The following is a 19,199-nucleotide window of genomic DNA, read 5'->3' on the forward strand; positions in this document are numbered from 1 at the left end:
GGATCTGAGGAGACTCTCTGCTTTAAGAAATTCACCATTCACCAGTGCACTGCTGTAACTAAATTTTGTTGGTGAAGAGACAGTGGGCATCAACCAAAGCCATTTTGCCAATAGGTATATGCCCAAATGAAGTATATCATCCCAGAAAAGTACTTTCATGCATGCATAACAGAGTCTGTGTTCTGGATTTCTTCATATAAAAATGCCCCCAAAATCAAAACCTCGGTTAACACCACTGTCAGGTACAATGTCTCAAGCTTAAAGTCTAAAGATGGGCAGAGATGTCCCATGAGCCAACTTCAGGAATTGCATTGCACAATCCTGTTTTACCAAAAGCCTGTTACCTGACATCTGTTTAACAAAGAGGTTTCAGAAAAAAAATTGAAAATGGGTCAGTTTCTTATATGCCACAGCCTCAAATTCAGAGGGTAAAAAAATCATGACAGTTTAGTGACATGGCAAATTTTGAGGCAAGACTTGAAACCACTTTTGTGACTGACCATTTTTATATCTCTGTTTTATGTGTGGGCTGCAAAGAAGTGTAACTGCTTGCAGAGAAGTGACGTGTCAGAGCTGAGAGTTGTACCCAGGCTTCTCCAGACCCTAACTGGACCCTTCTTCTCTTTTGTCTGATACAAGGGATACTTTCGGGTTTGGGAGTCAGTTACTTCCAATAAATTACTTGGTGGGGAAGGAGGGAGGATTGTGGGCTTGTGGGCTTAGCCACAATCATACAATAATAAAAAATATATATATATCTAGAGAACAGCAATAGATACCCAGCTTCAAATCCTACCCTGAGGAAGTGGCACTAGAAACTGTCAGAAGTGACTGGGATCTGGTGGCAGCTGAAAGTTCCAAGGAAGGAAGACAGAAGAACTAGGAGAGATAGTATAGCGTAGCTGGCTCCAGTCCTGGATAGCAGCTTCCATGGGAGGTTAGAAGCTTTTTTGCTTCCAGGGAAGAGCTGTTAAAATTAACATTAGACATTTGAAAACTTTAAGATCCGCCACAGTGGCAAAATACCATTTTTACTTTTTGATATTGTTCCTTACATTGATTTATGATGAGTTACCACAAAGAATCTTGGCCATTGAAAGTCTATTTACTGTTCATGCAAGACAAACCCCTAACAGTAACGCAGTTTTTCTAAAGCCAAATTCAGCCATTAGCCTGAAGGAGACCATCAATGTGAACCAAATGAATTCTCTGCCCATGAGTTTCAATAAGTTTGGGTTTTTTTCTTTTAAAAAGTTCTTAAAAAAGAAGTTATTTTAGGAAATAAGTGCAAAATAAGTTTTATGTACAACTGAGAGGTGGACATTTATGGTTCATTTCTGGGTGAACTTTTCTTTCTCCTGCCTTAACCCTTTTTTTTTTTTTTTTGGAAGAAAACAGAAAGGTAAATAAGAGCACTGTCACAATCAGACAGAAGAGCTGGAAATCTGAAACTTTGTCTACAGAGCCCAAACACCAGCCATGATTCATGTTCCACTGATGCTGCACACACTGGAAGCTGGGATGAGCACCAGCCTCTGGCACGCAGCGGTTGGTCTGGGGGGAGAGCAGAGATGTTGCAGATGAGTAGACTCCACCCAAGGGCACACACTGGAAATATAATGAAGAAATGAGCAATGCGCATTAAAGTGTACAAGCCATCTTCGTTCTTAGGAGCAATTTGTGTTGTAGGAAAAAGCAAAATCATCGTCTATAACAAAGCATCTCAGTTTTGTTGGGCTGGGTTATTAATGGGTGAGTGGTTTTACTCTGGTGGGCTCTGGTCAATTATTGCTACATTCATGAAGTGGGTTTTGGGCACAAGAGAGCTGGAGAGGAGAGGATTCCCTAATCTTTGCTATCTTGTGTATTTTACAGGATATTGAACACATGCTATGCCCCATTTTATAGCTATATCTAGCCATGTCTATAAGGATTGTGCTCCTGATCCTCATCCCCATATGGAAGCTCCTGAGGGTCAGAGCCCTCACCTCTAGCATAAGCTGGATTGAAATGTTTCCATTTAAAACTGGAAAGGTTTTTATAGAGAGCAGCTCTGTAATTTTTTAAATAAAAAACAAATACTTGAAAACTCTCCCTTTCCCTAACAGAACACGTCACCTCTTCATGCTTCCCTGCAATAGGGATCTCCAGCTGGACATCATTCCTCACAGTATGGGGTGGAGAGGTTTCCCTGTGATGCAGGACCTTCTCTTGTAAAGGAATTTTCTGCACACCCCTCACACCCCTTTTTTGAAAATAAGCTCTGGTCCAATCTCACACCCACTGGAACCAAGCAGAACCACACAAGGCAGACTGCAGGCTTTGAATCAAAAGCACAAAAAACACCTCACTCTTTTTCCCTGGCTCTATGACTCCCTTCTGCAATTTCTTTTCCAAAACAGAAGGAGGGAATCCCACAGCATGCAGCTGTGACTCGCCTTTTCCTTTCCCTCTTCTCCACTGAGGTCAGGAAATAAAGCAGCCTGAAGCCGTGCTTGTCCCACACATGCTGATGCATCACAGAGCAGCCTGAGGCAGGATGAGCCTCTGCAGCTCCTGCATGGCTGCCCTCCCTCAATGCGCGAGCAGGACAAACAGGACCCATTGCAGCATCCTCTGCCGAGGCTCTGAAACAGATACCTACACCATGAAAGGGAAACTCAATCACATCACTGATGCAGCATCTTTTCCTGCTCCAGCATCAGGGAGGACCCTGGTAGGAAACCTCCCAGGCAGCTCTGTGTCACAGATACATTTTTCTTGTGCTGATTTTCCCTTTCCTCTTCAGGCAGTTTGAGAGATGCTATTGCTGACATCACCGCCGCAAGGCATCCCAGAACCCAGATTTTGCAGATCTGTAAAATAGAAGAACTGAAAGTACATTTTTAAAGCCTTAGCACATCTGTCATTCAAGGACACAGAAAAGACTTCTTTGTAGAAAGATGGGAGAATTAAAAACCATAAATGCTAAGAGTCACAGCTGAATATTATTTCCATGACCCGTTTTATACCGAGGCTAAATCTGTCTGCTTTAAACAACAGGAGATAAGCAAGCACCTCTCCTGAAACTGGTTATGCCTTTATTTATTGTTGCCGCAATGCTCGGGTGGGAGGCAGGGATGGTTTAGCAGGGATTAGCCCTCGGCTGCCGGCACTCCGTCCATCATTGCTATGCATTGCTGGGGCGCTGGCAGGGATGGCCGCTCAGCCGCTCGGACCGCACCGCTGCAGGTACCTGTCCCGGGGGCACCTCACCGTCACCCGCTGCCATGCTTTGTCCTCTTTTACTGTCAGAAATGACCCTTCTTGCTCTGCACTTACCATTAGTCTCTCGGGGAACTTTGACAGGGCCCAGGCTTACTCTGAAAGAGATAAAAGTGAAAAGGTCACACCTCTGGGTCAGAGGCTAAAAAGCAGATAAAACACCCTGTCTGCAGAAGCAAAATGCAAGGGAACTCAAGGCAGCTCCCAAGAAAGGGTAGCTTGCAGGCTGAACTCCAGTGGGATGTAATGCTCTTCTTTTAGCAACTCTCCCCCCCTTTTTTTTTTCCCAACATGGGTTAACAAAATATATTTAAGCACAAAACAAAATAAACTCAAATGAAAAACCCAGCCTGCCTCCTCTCTGATGGCTGATTCAATGGAGACTTTTGCTCTGCAGGGTCATCTTTTCATCTCTTACTGAGGACAGAGGAAAAAATATTTTTGAGCACAGGAAAGACAAAATCTGTATTAAATGTCTTCCTTGAACCAAACAGGGGCACAGCTATTCTTCTGACTGGCGACTTTAAGAGGACTTGGAACAATAAATCAGAAAATGTCAGCTTTCAGTTAGGCTGGTTAATGAAGGGGAAGAGTGGTAACTTGTGGGAGGGAAGAATAAACCATGAAAAGCAAAAACATAGATAATATAAAACATATGTAAATGAGGATCTGTGGAACCTCTTTAGTGTATTTAGCAAGAAACTATTAGAATTTCTATAAGCAGAAAAAGCCCAGCCAGAGTGAGCCAGATGCACACGCATGTGGACTTTTACTTATTGAGCCACAGACTGAGAGAAATTTTGTTCAGGTCCCTTTGGATCTGAACAAAGGAAAACAATTGTTCAGGTCAATTCTTCCAGGTGAATCAGAGCAAAAAGGGTGGCTAAGGTTTGCATGTGCACGTGTGAAGCAAGATCCCACAGCAGCTCTGCAGAAATGAGTGTGCCTGCACAGAACCTACAAATCTACATTTGCAGACAGCTCCAGTTGCTCAAACATTAACCTTAGGTGATCAAACTTTTACAGTTTCCCTTCTTTTAGTTCATATTTCTTCTGTGTGCTGCTACAAACAGATAATTCTGAGGGCACTGTATGAGGCTGGATGTTCTCTCCTGTGTGTACTGCTAGTGCCTAGTTTCACGTAACCCACAATCTGCCCTCTTCAGCTTTATGCCCACGGATCCAGGTCTGCCTCCCAGTAAAAACCGTGAAGGTTTTGCCATTGACTTTGCTTGATTTCCAACATTTCTCCCCTCCTTCAGGTTTTGTTTTTTTTTTTTTTTTTCATTCAGCAGAGTTTTAAACCCTCCAACTTCTCTGCATAAGGCCAACACAAGGAAGGAGTGAGAAAATCCAGTTTTCATCTTAACCAGGGCAACTGCTGAGCCATTAGAAACTCATGGGGGTTTATGAGGCCCCAGAGCACTAGAGAAAGGCTGACATGCTATCGTATGCAGAAATGGAAAATTTGGGGAATGACCAACCAGTTTAACCTCAGCAAGATACTTGAACACAGTATTAAGCAACTGCCTTACAGCACATAGGAATAACTCTGATAAAAAGAACTGGTTAACTTGGATTTGTGAAGACGAAGAATGTCAAACCACAGTCTCTTCCACTGAGAGAGAAAATGTTTTACTGTCTGGAAAAGGATCCATAGGTTCAATTTTGAGTTTAATAATGTGTTTTCTGACATTTCCCTTGCTAAGGACATAGTTTTAAGCAAAAGTACTCCAAAATGGGTGCCCAGCTGGCTGAAAAACACAGTCAAGTAATAACATTCAGAACACCAGTATCCAACTAGGAAGTTGTACCTACCAGAGTACTGCATCTGCCTTCCAGGCTTTCATGTCCTAGCTTTTTGTTCTAACTTCACCAAGTGTGCTGCTCACAGCTGTATATACCAAGAGCAATGGTTTCAACAAGAAATTAATAACATCACATTAGCCATCTCCGCTCCCTCCAGGTCTAAAGTCTGAAGGGATGAATCGTACTCCTGGCTTTTAAGGTATTTTCTGTGCATCTGTGCTGGGTGTCAGAGCAGAGCTGGCTCCCAGATGCCCAGCTTCCAGCTAAGCATTTCACAACACACAGGTAGCCCTTAGGGTAGATGCCACCAGACTGTGGAGACCACACCTAGGTTTCTCTGAACTCCTGTGACAGAGGAACTTATTCTAAGTCATAAGGAAGACTATAAGAGAGTAGGATGTAAATTGAGGTCTCCTAAATCACGGGCTATCCCTCAGCCATTGGACTTGGAGGGAAAAAATATATCATTTTTAATATGGGGGAGAAAAAAAAAAAAAAAAAAAGCAGAGATGCTTGTTAAAACATACTTTGCTGCAAACTTCATTGTTTGAGGTGGTAAAAGAAGTTTTATTTTCCAGGTGGTGAAACAGCCAGTCATGCTTTTAACGCATCTAGGATTAGCTAGCCAATAGATCTGTGCAGTTAAAACCTGGATATGAGTTTTGTCTCACAATGATCAAAATACAAGTATCCAAACCAAGTGGCAGATAACACATTGCATAAATCATTACATTAAACGATAAGCCCTCTGGGATTCATTTTCCACATACGGCTGATCATTAAACCTCTTTTAGGTCTTTTAAGGTTATTCTGAACTTAAATCAATACTTAGCTCAGCTCTGCTGCTGTCCTTCACTGAAGGCATCCAAAGGACACAACGCTTTTCTCAAACATGGGGAATCCTCACTCTGGTTTAAACTAAAAACTCTTCATTCCGATTTCTGGAATATTGGACTGTTCCAGGAAAGCTCCTGAAATGAGTTCAGCAAACAGTTGCTCAACTCCCTCCTTCCCTCCCCTTTAATCTCGGGTGCTGACCTGGCCATTCATTCCATGTTTGCAGTGGTGAGCTCTGCAAACTGAGTTTCCATGGCAGCCCTAATCCATGAATAGGGCTGGCTCCATCGGTGGTCACTTAGGACAGGCTTTGTCCTCCCCATGTCCTGTCGGGGGCTGAATCAGGAGACAGACAACAAGCGCCATCGGTAAACATGACCTAATGAGATGCCCCGCTCTGTGACAGGGCCTAGAAAGGGAACATGTGGGGATACCCGCCTCTTCTGGGATTTTCCACTGAGGTCTCCCAACAGTTTCCTGCCTCTTTTTACAGACTGTTTTATTTAAACTACATTTCTAGTCACTTTTCCTTTCTTCTTTTCTTTTTTAGGTCCAGATACAACTGAATGAGCCTGGCAAAACTATGGTCTGGTTTAGCGAGGGCTGTGCCCCAAGCTCTCTCCTTTCTGCAGGTGCCAGGTTGTCCTGACCCCCTCCGCGACCGCAGGACCCCCATGGCATGGAGCAGGTTTCCTCCAGGGACTGAGGTGTCCCTGCAGGGCCCCTGCAGGGCCGAGAGCAGGACCCTGTGCTTCCAGCCTGTTCCTCCTCCGGGTGTTAAACAGCACGCTGATCCCCTGCTACAAACCCTTCCCCAGCTGGCACTAGAAGCTGCCTAGAGGGCTTCTGCAAATGAATTGAACAAAAATTAAACTCTACAGGTTCCCCAAATAGTGCATAACTTCTTTCATTTTATGCTGAATAATCACAGTCAATTCATCTGGGCATTAATGCGATTGCTTGCGAAACTGGCTATGAGGATGACAGCCAAACTTTTCCAGAAGATTAGGCTTTTCAAGCTGCTAAGCCATTAGGAGAAAATTATACCACATAAAAATATCCCTGAAATACACTGAAGCAGACAAGCTGTGTATTTTGAGTATATGTTCTACACGTTCTTTAAAGTATAATTTTAACTCTGTTCCTCCAAGATTTTTTTCCTTTGCTCTGGGGCATGAAAGTCTTGCTGTCCATCTCCTTTTAACTCGTTACGTGAGGCACAGCACCAAAGGTAGACGTGCTGGGCACCATGTACATACATCTGGCCTTTATGCACTGTCAGTCACTTCTGCAGTGTTGGGTGGGACTCAGCCTGTTACTTAAGGTCTGATTTCAACTGTTTGCCCTAACGTAACGCAGAACAGTTGTCACAAAAATGCTGATCATTATCTTCACTTACTGCAAATACATTTTGGAGAGTACAGAGGGCTGAGTCCTGTAGTCCTTATTTTGGGAAAACTCCCACCGCCTCCACATAGTTGATGTTTTACCCACAATTAGCAGCTACAGTCGATGTATTTATAGGAATTCCTCTGAAATCGAAAACACAGGCAGACTAATGGGATATAAAAGAAAGAGAAAGGAAGTGACTTTGGCCATGGAATGCTTCCACCCCATGTAACAGAGGTTGGACAGCTAAAGGACCCCTGGCTCAATGCCCTATCAATTACCTTAATCCCAACCCGAAGAGGAATGATACTAAACACTCCACAAAAATGCTTCCAAACATTGCCACGGCAAAAAGGAAAAGCATTAACCCTGCCTTCCCAGGCATGGCTTTAGTATTGGACACATTGCATTTTACATGGAGAAACACATGAACATGAAAGACATATCCTCCAGTGAAAAAATTGCACAACCTCAGAATGAACAGAATTAATCGTAGGGAATAATTACAGCTCTAAACAAGAATATTTATGACATTACATAAACACCATTAAAACAAACTGAAAGGCAATAATTTTTAGAAAGAGGAAAGGAGGAAGTGAGGCAGGGGGGACGAAAACCAATCAAAGTTTATAGTTGAAAAGATAAAAGCTCTCATGTGTCAATCATCTTGGAAATTGTTGCTTCAGCCATCACTTCTGCCTTGTTTACTTCCCTTAATAAAACAGGGAAAGAATTTTGTTTATAAAGTTAGCCAATACTTGGAGTTTAAAGCATTTTTCTTGAAAAGGATTCTTTCTTTCAAAAAGGATTTCTTCTTTCAAAAGCAAGAAGAAATGTGGAAAATTTCTTTCCAAAATGTTTTAACTTTTCAAGAAAAAACATTTCAAGTCATTATCATGCCAGCAACCCTCTTTTCTTCCTCCCTCCCCTTTTTCCCTTTTTCCTGAGGCAGGGAAGGATGAAGGGAAGAGAGAGTTTTCCTTTCTTGTTACTGAATGACAAAAATTAACACAACTGTATTTTTGTATTTTGAAAAAAATATAATGAAACAGTTGCAAAGAAAAGCATTTGGAAATTTTCTTTTGCAATATACTTGTAGCATTTTTCTAACTAATTATAGTTATTAGAGCTGGGGCAAGAGCTTGCTATGCCTTTTACACTCCAGATCTTATTCTGAAAATTTGGATCTCAAAAGTTGCCCTGGGCAGTGTCAGTCAGGGCTGAGCCTCCAAGGTCTCTATTGCCCCCCAGAAGGCTGAGAGCTCGAATGCCTGACAGAGACTGGGGGGGACCTTTGCCAGCCCAGGAATGGCCTGGCAGCTCCACTTCAGGAGTGGTGGTGTTACACTCCCTCGGGTTTGGTTAGACACGTCACTGGTGGAAGCAGTGCTTACATGTACCACAGGCACATGAAAGTGGTTTAGAATTGCTCTGTGAAAAGAAAGCTTTTTGGTCAAAATGTTGTTTCCTTCATTTTCTATTCAGACTTGGGCATACTCCAGCATCAAGAAAAGGATGGGAACAGAGAGCATTCAGAGCCATAAAAAGCACTATTACCTCTTTTAAAATTCCCTCTTTCAAGACCTGGCTCCTGGGAAGTGCAGCCCAACCTGCTCTGGTACTGGCTGCTGCCTCAAAAATGCATATGGGGCTTTCATGACCCAGGCGAGGAGCTGGGGATCTCAGCAGGCCGAGCAGGTGCCTGCAGTGTGGAGATGTCTGTGGACATTTCATGGGCTGGAATTCAACTGGAGTGAGCTGCTAGAGACACACCTGCATTTGAAAGCTGGGTGCACCTTTGCAAGGGCAGCAGAATTTTTTTTAAATGGGGTACCACAGCTACACCCTCCACACAAGCGTAAAACTGCTCTCAGCTGGCCACAAGCTGCAGGATCAATATCAAGCCTGTGATTTGTACACAAATACTGCAATCTAATTGATACACATGGGCAACAGATATGCTTTTGCAAATCAGCTACGATTACCAGGATCCCTTGCAGGACTCAATAAACAACGTCTGGCTTCGGGGCCACAGAACACACACACGGCTACGCAAACCTCCCAAACAATTTTCCACTCTGCCACCCAGGCTCCATCAGCCAAAAGCTTGTAAAAGAGCGTGCGACAACACAAACAGCTCGGGTTTAGCTGAAAGCCCAAAGTACAAACACTCATCTAGCCCAGCACAGTCTGCATCCAATTCCCGGTCTACCATAGGGAAATGTTTCACTTTCCAGGTTTATTCTTCAGTACCCTTAGAAACAAGAAGAGATTCCCTTTCTCCCCTTACCCAGGCACAATCCATCCTCCCCTCCGTCTCCTCAGAGCTGAAAGCACTTGAGTCTCATGGCCAAGCGTGGCTGGTCAGATGCGAAATCACATGCTGCAGCTTCCCTTTCCGTTTTCCCTGGTGCCATGCACTTCCCCACTACCCTGATTTACTCATCGAGGTGTTGGGGAGAGTTTGCTCTGCTAACTTCAGGAGTCAGGCAGCATTTCCTGAACCAGAATGATGGTTTAAGTAAGGTCCTTCCACTGACCTCCCCGTGACACCATGCTCATGAATAACCAGGTCTGTCGCTGCCCCTCATGCTTAATTTTCTCTGAGGAAATCTTCTGTTAAGGGGCAACAGTTTTCCATTTCAGTGTACAGCACTACCCAGCTGCTTGTTATTTCACTTGGCTGAGCCTGACAAGCTAATGGTATGTTTGATTTGCACTACCAGTTCCTGCTAGAGACATCATAACTTTTATTACAGACGTGGTTCTTGTTAGAGACTCAGTTGTCCACAGAAGAAAAAAAAAATGCACATTTATTTCAGTCAACTTACTGGTTAACTCATTATTTGCAAGCGCAGTGCTGGCATCTAGAACACAATCTGCTGCATTTCTTTATAGCATATTTCACTGTTGTTTATGCGGCAAATGGAGAGATCATTCTAGCTTTTCTTTTGATATGTGTTCTCTTTACTGTCCTAAATCCTTTGAGGATGATCATGTTTCTGATCACTAGAACATTTGCTGTAAACTTTCTTAGACACTGTGCAGCTAAACTCAGTCGCAGTTGCCACAGGGGGGAAAAATGGATACAGGGAGAGGATAAGCAAGAATACATTTAATTGGACATAGTTCAGCATGTATTTTCTGCCTTGTTTTTCCTGCTCATATTGATAAAGATATCAGAGTGTCTAAGGAACTTACACATCTGCATTACTCTTACATTGTCAGAAGTATTGCGTGTGCCTCCATTAGTAAAACTAATGCATTACGCTTTGCTAGAATAAAAAAGCAAACCAAAAGGACTAAACTGCCACTGTCCTGCTTGTTTTCAGAACAGAAAATGGATATTTTAATGAGGAGACCACTTGGATTATGAATCCGTTTCCTCATGACATCCTGCAATCCTTTCCTCCTTTCTGCATAGAGCCTCCACTGGGGACAGGGCAGTACCCTCCAGATCTGCCATCACACTGATCTGGAGCACCCCGATAGGAACACCTCTGTATCTCATGCTCAGCAACGCAGATGGAAGGAGCCCAAACCTAAGACTGCTTATGAAAACTTTGGCTGCACTTCCACTCCATCTCAGTTTAGTCACCAGTAAAGAAGGGATGGTATTCGCACGGATCACCAACACTGCAGCCTTGTGCAAAATATGCTTGGTTAAAATACAACATATACAAGCAAAAAATAAGTAGGCTCATACTGTTAGCTTTTCCTCAGAGCTCAGGTAAGTTAGTTACATGCAGGACTGCCAGTGCAAGACACCCATTTGCAGTATTATCAGGGATTGTTAGTTTCTCATGCAGAATTTTCTCTAATAAAGGCCCTTTAAAACTCCTGAACTCTTGATCTTCAGAACAGCCAGTCTGCAGAGCATTTCTTCCAGTCTTTGAAGTTGCAGCTCTCATAAAGCTGACCAGTGCTGTTTGTGGGGTTTGTTTTCTTTCCATATCTCTCCTTCTCCTTTAAGACCAGACAGAAGATGACATTATTAGCAGGCTGCTCACAAGCACCTAGTAGTTTAGGGGCAGGCTTTTTATTTCTGCTTTCAAGCAGAGATGAAAGATTGTAAAAACCTCTCTCTTTTTTTTTTTTTTTTTCCTTAGGGAATTACAGCTCACAAAAGTTCTTATAACTCCTTACAGCAGCTATTTTACTACTCAGGGAGGATATTTACTAGGTCACTTTCTTCCTGCAGCAGGCCTCAGTGTTAATAAACGGTGTCTGTGAGTTACTTTATGCTCTTCATACTTTATTTTGATCTAGCTGTGTGTTTAAGGAGCTAAAGAGAGTGTGTCTTGATGAACTACTTACACCAGAGTTTGCTCTAGGCCAAAATGTAGAGAGGGCTTTCTTCTGGGTTTTTTTAAAGTTTTTGTAGGTACATTGAAATCTGAAAAATGGGGCGAGCTGCCAAGGTTGCTCTGTGAGTCTGTTAGCTTCTGCTCACTCAGCATTAACATCTGTCTTCACTAAAGTGTTACTGGACCCCCGGTACACTACACGGAGTGAGCTCCAGAGGCACTTATAGAAAGCAGAGCTCAGGGAGGGGGGAGACCCGCGTCCCCCAAGCCCCCAACTAGTAGCACTTTTTCAGTCAAATGATGGCACAGCTTTACTCCAGAAGGCTCTGTCCCAGATCCGCATGCTGGTGAAACATAATTCCAAAGACAAGCACGGGGGAGAGATGGGGAGATTGTGCTGAGAAGAACCAGTACCTGGATGCTCCCCCTCAGACTTTTGTCCCATTCAGAAGGTGACATAAATTACAGCAAAGATTTCTTTCTCTTTCCAAACAAGAAGTCAGATGATTTTAGTATATAGTTCAAACTCAAAGTGTAATACCCCTGGAGGCCAGTTACCCCTAAGCCCTCAAATGAGGCACAGTCATTACAACATCAAGCTCAGCGCTAACACACCCAAAGCAAGGCAGTACCGCATGCCTCTCTGGTGAGGTTGCACAATATCTTTGTACCTAATTAACATCTATGTGTCCCTCCTATAAAGAAACCAATTCTGGATAAATGTAAATACATGAGTCTTACTCAGCCCCTTTCAGGTTCTATCAAGGGGGTGTGGGGAAAGTCAAATAACCCAGCCCCCACCCCACCCCCAGTGCTTGGTTTGAGTCTCACATGAGACTTGGGTGCTCTCAGTGAGGCTGAGCTCATAGGTAACATCCAGCAAGTCAGTGAACTTGGGATCATATCCCTGAGGTGACAGCAGCATCCTGCTCTGCAACCTATGCAAAACCAAACAAGCTGCCTGGTAAACAGCAGTGCACTTCTGAAGGCACGTCTTCGGCATATGTACCATCCCATTTTAAAAAGTAAGGTCCAGCTTTCTATGAGCTGACAAATTTCCAGGTTTTCCTTTGTGTACTGTGTTTTACATGCCCGCCATACAATCAGCAGCTCCTGGATTTGTGGATTTATTGGCTGTGACCAGACACAGGCTAAGTAAGTAAACAGATTAATATGTATTAACATACTGCATTCGTTCAAAGTTCAGGACTTGTGCACACATGTGAAGGTGGTATTTATCCATGGTTGTTACTGAGGAAGCTGATTAAAAACAGGATCATGCAAAGTAAGCAGTGCAGTGAAAAGACAGCATTAAAACATTTTTTTGACTAAAATCTCCAGAATAATGGTTACCTGATTTAATGGCTCATCAAACTATAGCTCTCACATAATCTTCAAGGGTTTGGTGGTTTTATGTTGTAACTTGTAGCTGACGCTGCAAGAAGTGAGAGTTCTTATGAAATTATTTCTGTATTGTTACCCATAAAAACCATCCTTATGAGAAGTCAGAATGCTTCCTCTACAAAAGACAAAGGAAGAGAAACAACAGTCATATATTGGCCACTTCCTAATGAAAAAGAGGCCTCAAAACAGAGACAGGGACTTACAATTATAGCACTTTTTTTAAAAATTTTTTAGCTTGTAGTCTTGAAAAGTTTGGATATTTTTTGTCTAAATATAGTGGGACAGTAAGTTAACTAAGCCCCCATTTTATAATAGCAATAAAAAGCTCCAGGTGTGTGTTAACACTTTCAGAGCTGTGGGTGTTAAGCACAGCGGTATGAGCTGCCACCTCCCCCCCACCCCCGTCCCCCCCCCCCCCCCCACACACACACACCCCCCCACCCAGCAAGGCTGAGCAAAACTCTCGGCCGGGCTCCCTGCAGGGAAACGGCGCTCCCAGCCCAGTTGCCAGAACAACACAAGGATGCATGGCCGAGGCTAAAGAGGGGGCGACTTTTTAATGTTTGCCCCCCAAAAAACTCCAGGGTTTATTAAGTAATTTTAAATCCAAAACCTGGAATGAATCAGGAATGTGGCAGTTTTTACAGCAGGGGATATCCTGGGAGACTCCCCTTGCAGCAGCTGCCTGCCCCCCAGCTCTCAGTCTGAGGAAGAGATGCCTTACAGCCTGTGCAGCATGAGCCACCACTGAAACCCTGCCGCTGAGGAAGAAGACTCAATCTTCATCGAGAAAGTGACAAAAAGAATTTTTTTGTTGAAAATGTTTGTGAAAAGATTTTTCCAACAGCCTCTCAGCTGCTGTCCAGTCCAAGTGCTCTGGGATATGATGATCAAATTTTTCACTTCAGATCTTAAAAAAAACCCCAGCTACTTGTTTTAGTGCCTAAGCAGCAGCTTAGATCACTTGAGAATTTAGTGCTTAGACTTGTACTAGATGTTTTATGTGACACTTGCTTTTCAAGACCTGTGATTAAGCTGTCCTCATACCCATCAAGCAGCTTTTCAACTGGACAGTCTCTTGCGGGGTGGAAATCCTCACCATTAGCACAGGCATTTTAAGCAAAGCATTTGCTGATGTTGTTCTGCTTCTCTTCTCAGCCCAGACCAAACTTTGCGACTCCGTTATGGGACTTATGCCTGAATTTTTAAGCCAGGTTAGTGATTTAGAATGTTCACTGTCAGGTCTCCTAAAAAGCCTATTTACCAGAGAGCAGCAACCTTGATTTCTCTCAGTCTGGGTCTGATTTGACTGCAGCTTTTCCATACCTTACATAAGTATCTTTGCAACCTAGAGGTTAATCAGTGCCTTGTCCTCACTTACAGCCCTCCAAAATATCTAACTTACTACAACACACCACCAAGTCAACAAAGGGATGGAGGAAAACACATCTCAGATGTGCCAAGCACTTCCCTGGGATCTGAGAGGATCTGAGACCAGATGAGAATCTAAAAGTGGGTCTCCCTTTCCCAGTACAGGTGGATACAGTACAGAGCAGCAGGCAGGCAGCCCAGCCCTGGAAACTGTGCCCTGTGCTGTTTGCCATGCACAGTCAGAGGCACCAAGCACGCCCCAAGCCTGCCAGCTGGCTCACGCTCCACAAGCAAGGTAAGGCAGTGGCCAGGTAGGCAAAGGCTTCTCTGGATTTCCCTGCAGGCTGGTGATGTCTGGAGCAGGGTGGGGTGCCAGTGGAAATGGAGATGCTGTAGGGACTTTAAGCATCTACAGGACTGGACAAAGCTGAACGTGGGTCTCCTAGGATCTGGCTGTTGAGATGAAGCACTTGTGGTGGAACTTGGGTGTTCATGGTGGATCTAGCCTTCACCACACTCAAATCTTAGATCAGTGAAAATGCGGGTCGATGTAGCTCCTGACTGAAGTATCATCTGGAATTATCATCAGAGTTTTGTTGTGACTCCATAAATAGCCTGTGACACCATGAGCACCTCTTGTCTGTCTTTTCCAATTAAGCACTTAAGAGTTTCCCAAGGTAAATATTAATACTTCAGAAAGCAAATACTAACATGCACAAAATCCTTTCCAACCTTTCTGCTTAAATAGCTATCATTTTTTAGTGAGGTCACAGCATCCAGTTTTCTATAATAAAAAATAAGCAGGATAAGTAGTTTTACTCCTGTCAAAACTTGAATGCAATTTTATGTTTTTCTTTGACTTACCCTATAAATATTTTTACTACAACATTCAAAGTTTATGAGATCTCTAAGACTTGTAAAGAGGTTGAGTAACTGGAAACCAAAGGCTAATACCTACCACAGGGACTTAGGGGTTTTTCTTAAGCAAGCTATTTATTAATATTAACAAAGGGTATTTTACTGATGATCTGTTTACAAAACTGAATATTGTTTTACCTTTCCGTTCCAGTGTAAACAAATCAATGAGGAGGGACAAACAGAGGCAAGCACCACAATGCCCAACAATGCTGTTCAAGGGATCTTTTCTCAGGTTACGATTTTCTGGCATTATCCCTTGAGCTGAGCTTCAGCAGTTGAATCGCTGCTGAGCCCAAGCGCAGCTCGGGAGCTACAAATCACAGCCACACTGGGCCAGAGGAAAGAACCGAGTCCACCATTTGTTGTGGATGCCTTTGACAAGCTGTGTCATTTTTCCTGTTCATGAGTCACTCACCAGGAGACTTTATCTTTTCTAATGCATTTACTATCTATAATTATAGTTGCAACATTTATCCTCCCATACGAGAAAATGTTACCATGCCTGAACATGACCAGGAGGAGCTGTGTCACAGGCCAGGAGGTAGGAGGTGATCTGCCCATAACCACTATGGCCACAGGAGAACACGCAGGTTTCAGCTCATCTTCTGGCACAGCAGAGGAGAGCTCTGTGTTGCTATTTATTTGCTAGTCACTATTTTATTTCTGCTCCCAAACCATGATTTACTGACTGAAGATTAACTATTCCAAAAAGTTTGCGCAAGCAGGCAACCCAGCCTTTTGTGCAAACATCTGTGGATAGCCATGAAATGAATAACTTGGGCCCAACTGAGCAAGGAGTCAAAATATTCACACACTTTGGCTAAGCCCAGAAGAGCAGAGCCATCCTTCCTCTGGCTGCCCTGTCTCCTGACCACCTTCAGAGCCTTGTGAAGCCCACCATGCCGCTGCACTCCTGAGGACAGCTGCTCACCCAGAATCACGGCTGCTCCAGACTCTGTTTCTAATCCTCCTTTCTTTACGGATTAACAAATTAAGCCTTAATAGGGTTTAAACCTTTCCCAGCCATAAAGCCCAGTACTGGATTCATCACACCATTATAGCTCCCTCCCTACCGACGTAGCTCCAGGGTAGATGGGGTGCTAAATCTAATCAAACAACCAAACAAGAAGATGATGTTCTTAACTGACCAAAAACTGGTAAAAAATCCAAGCTACATTCCTTTATGTATATATGCAGTCAGTTCCTTTTGCAGGCGTGTGCATTTGGGTTTTGTTATTGTCCTCTGTTATGCATCTTCTCAGCTAGTGGATTACATCTATACGCAAGACATACACCTGAAAGCTCCACTTGCATGCACTGTTGCATGTTCAGTTTATGCTGCTCATGACTAAATAATGTATGTGAACATTTCCTCATCTGCACAGCCTCTCTGTGGAACGGAACACCCCAAGTCCCTTGTGTAGGTCTGTGTTGGACCTTTAACAGACTACAGTCATCCAACTTAATCTGATTTCCAGCTGCTTATCAGTCACTACCTAAGGACCTCACCACCTCAGCTGCACAGCAGCCATAGCCAGGCTTGCTATTTTTCAGGCTGGATAGCACTGCATTAGTTTACAGATGCCATTTGGAAAAAAGGAGAACTGGAAGGGATTGCAAAGTGGTTATGTGATCTGACAACTTGTGCAGTGTCCAGATGAAGCTTCCACAACTGACATGAATCAAATCTCCTTATAAAATCATATTTTTATAAGTAAATCTCCTTATGAAATACCGTATTTTGGTATTTTGCCACTCTGACCCAGCGTTTAGCCACACAGATTACAGGAGAGAGGTTCACATTGTTCAACCCTTTGTTGCTAAAGCCTGTTGTGTGTTTTACTCAAGGATCACTTGAATCCAAGGCCTGCCCTTTCAGCCTTGGGAGCCCAGGTACATGATAGAAAGGGGGACCTAATATTGCAAAATGAAAGGGAAGGTTAAAACTGTGGATTTTAATAGAGAAAAATAATATTATTTCAATACATACTGGACCTGTTTCAGTGGCAGTCAGTGGGAAAGGACAGCCAGAACCCCTCTAAAACGGGCTTTGTCACAAAGGAAACTGTGCGGGGCTCAGCCTTCATGCCATGCTCTGGTCCGCTCAGTATAAATGCCATGACTGTGATAAGGGTAATGATTAATACGAGCACAGTGATGCCTGCACATCTGTGGCCATGCAGGCACACAGGCTTTGGCAGCAGCTTCATGGAGATATTGATTACGCAGCAAACAGAAGAGCCAGAGGAGGAAAGTAAGCAGACCTGGATTCAGTGGGTTTGCTTAGTGTGGCTTCCCATCCTAAGAGAAGTCTTTAACAAGGACAAGGTCCTGAGCTCTTGATGTGCTAGCCTTCCTCCAGTGGCTGTATAGGGATAGTTTAGACCAACTGCTTTGAAAATAGAAGGAGTCAGAGAAAATTAACCAGGCCATTGATAAAATGCTACTTTCTTCCTTTTGAGGTGGCAGTTCCCCTTTTCTTCTGAGGTCTGCTTTAGGACAGGAGAAGGCTTTGAAAACACTTCCCACCTTATACAATCCTTGACATGTGAGCAAAAGCACTTTGTTGTTAGGTGGTGTTAGGTGGCACCAGCCAGCCAGCAATTGATTGCCCTCACCGCATTTCCCGGCTGTCCTCCTGCTCTCGCAGTGCCAGCCCAGTGCAGGTCTTTGGCACATAAACATGGTTTGGACTCCAAAAGGCAATGAACAGGTGAGAGGAGAAACAATACTACTGAGCTGGGTGGTACGAGCTGGGGCTCAAAGGGTAGTCCCTAGTGAGCAATTTTGTCCTTCATGACCCATACCAAATTGGAGTGCTATCGTTGCATTACACCTTCATCTGGTACCTTCAAATCAGCATAAAAACACACTATAAAACTAATAGGATTCTGTGGTAATTGTTCTGCTACAATAAACACGCCTGACATGAAACGCACTGAACTTTCTGGTTTCTCTGGTGCCCGTTTCTTGAAGGGGATCATAACAGGGTGAGAGAGAGAAAGAATGGGAAATAACTCCGGAAAGAAAATTATCAAGGTTATCCGGGTGACTGATGATTATTGGATTATGATACCACAGGGAAATTAACATTTTAAAGGCTGGCCAAGCAGAAGTAGAAAAGCTCTCCAGCTTTTTCCAAAATAAGCAAGCTTTTCAGTGCGCATCTCCCTCTGCAGTTGGATGGCAGTGCAAGGCATATTTATTACTGCTCCGGTTTGCAGGCTGCCTGGGGTTTGTATGCTGGTCCCCAGACCTCAGGTACTTCCCCACCACATTCTTCTTCCTTGACTCACAGTCAGCAGCACCCTTTCCACCAACTGCCCTGAGGTGTACACTAGGTTTTTGGTGACTTTCCTGCAGACAGGACTGAACATGCCAGTTTTGGAAGAAGGCAACCAACTCCAGGATCTCCAAAGCTGTCCATGTAGGTTTATTATGTTGGCTGTTAATTCACTATTTTTTTCTGGTTTTGCAAAGAAGCATTCTATGGCTGCCTGCCACCATTTAAGCAGAGCTGACATCTGGTCAAGATGACCAAGGAGCAGCAAAGGGCACCCAGGTACAAAGAGAAGCTGACAGGTATGAAGCAATGTGGTGAGGCAAGAGTGGGAGACCTGCCAAAAGAAAAATAGCAATGTGCCCATAAAATGAAAACAAACATATTCCCTGCAAAGGGGAGCTACTCCTGGTCAGGAAGGTTTGTTGACTGCAAAGCAAGCCCTAGAAGAAGAAGTTTTGTTTTAAGGCACCTTGTACACACTGTCTTCAGATTCTCCAGTGTAGTGCTACTGGCTAGACTGGCTGTCAGGATCTCCTTTTCCTTTGTACAGGGTCACTGAGTTTGTCCTGAACCTGCTGACTTTCCTCTCTTTAGAGTGTATTTTTAGAAGTCAGAAA

General features: G+C 43.7%; 2 long non-coding RNA genes across 3 annotated transcripts; one reads left to right on the forward strand and one right to left on the reverse strand.

Moving 5' to 3' along the window:
- Window positions 1–477: 477 nt before the first annotated feature.
- Window positions 478–9,775, reverse strand: LOC119147521. 2 transcript variants are annotated; one of them, XR_005104063.1, is made up of 4 exons: window positions 9,590–9,775; window positions 3,322–3,362; window positions 2,645–2,855; window positions 478–1,608 (listed from the first exon to the last, which is right to left on the reverse strand). It is a non-coding gene; the product is annotated as an uncharacterized LOC119147521 (long non-coding RNA). The 2 variants fall into 2 exon arrangements; XR_005104062.1 differs by having other exon boundaries at window positions 478–2,855.
- A 2,793-nt stretch (window positions 9,776–12,568) lies between these two features.
- LOC119147522 lies at window positions 12,569–18,234 on the forward strand. Its single transcript, XR_005104064.1, has 3 exons — window positions 12,569–12,761; window positions 14,394–14,676; window positions 15,451–18,234. It is a non-coding gene; the product is annotated as an uncharacterized LOC119147522 (long non-coding RNA).
- Window positions 18,235–19,199: the final 965 nt, after the last annotated feature.

Source organism: Falco rusticolus, chromosome 4 (assembly GCF_015220075.1).
Source record: "Falco rusticolus isolate bFalRus1 chromosome 4, bFalRus1.pri, whole genome shotgun sequence".
NCBI lineage: Eukaryota > Metazoa > Chordata > Aves > Falconiformes > Falconidae > Falco > Falco rusticolus.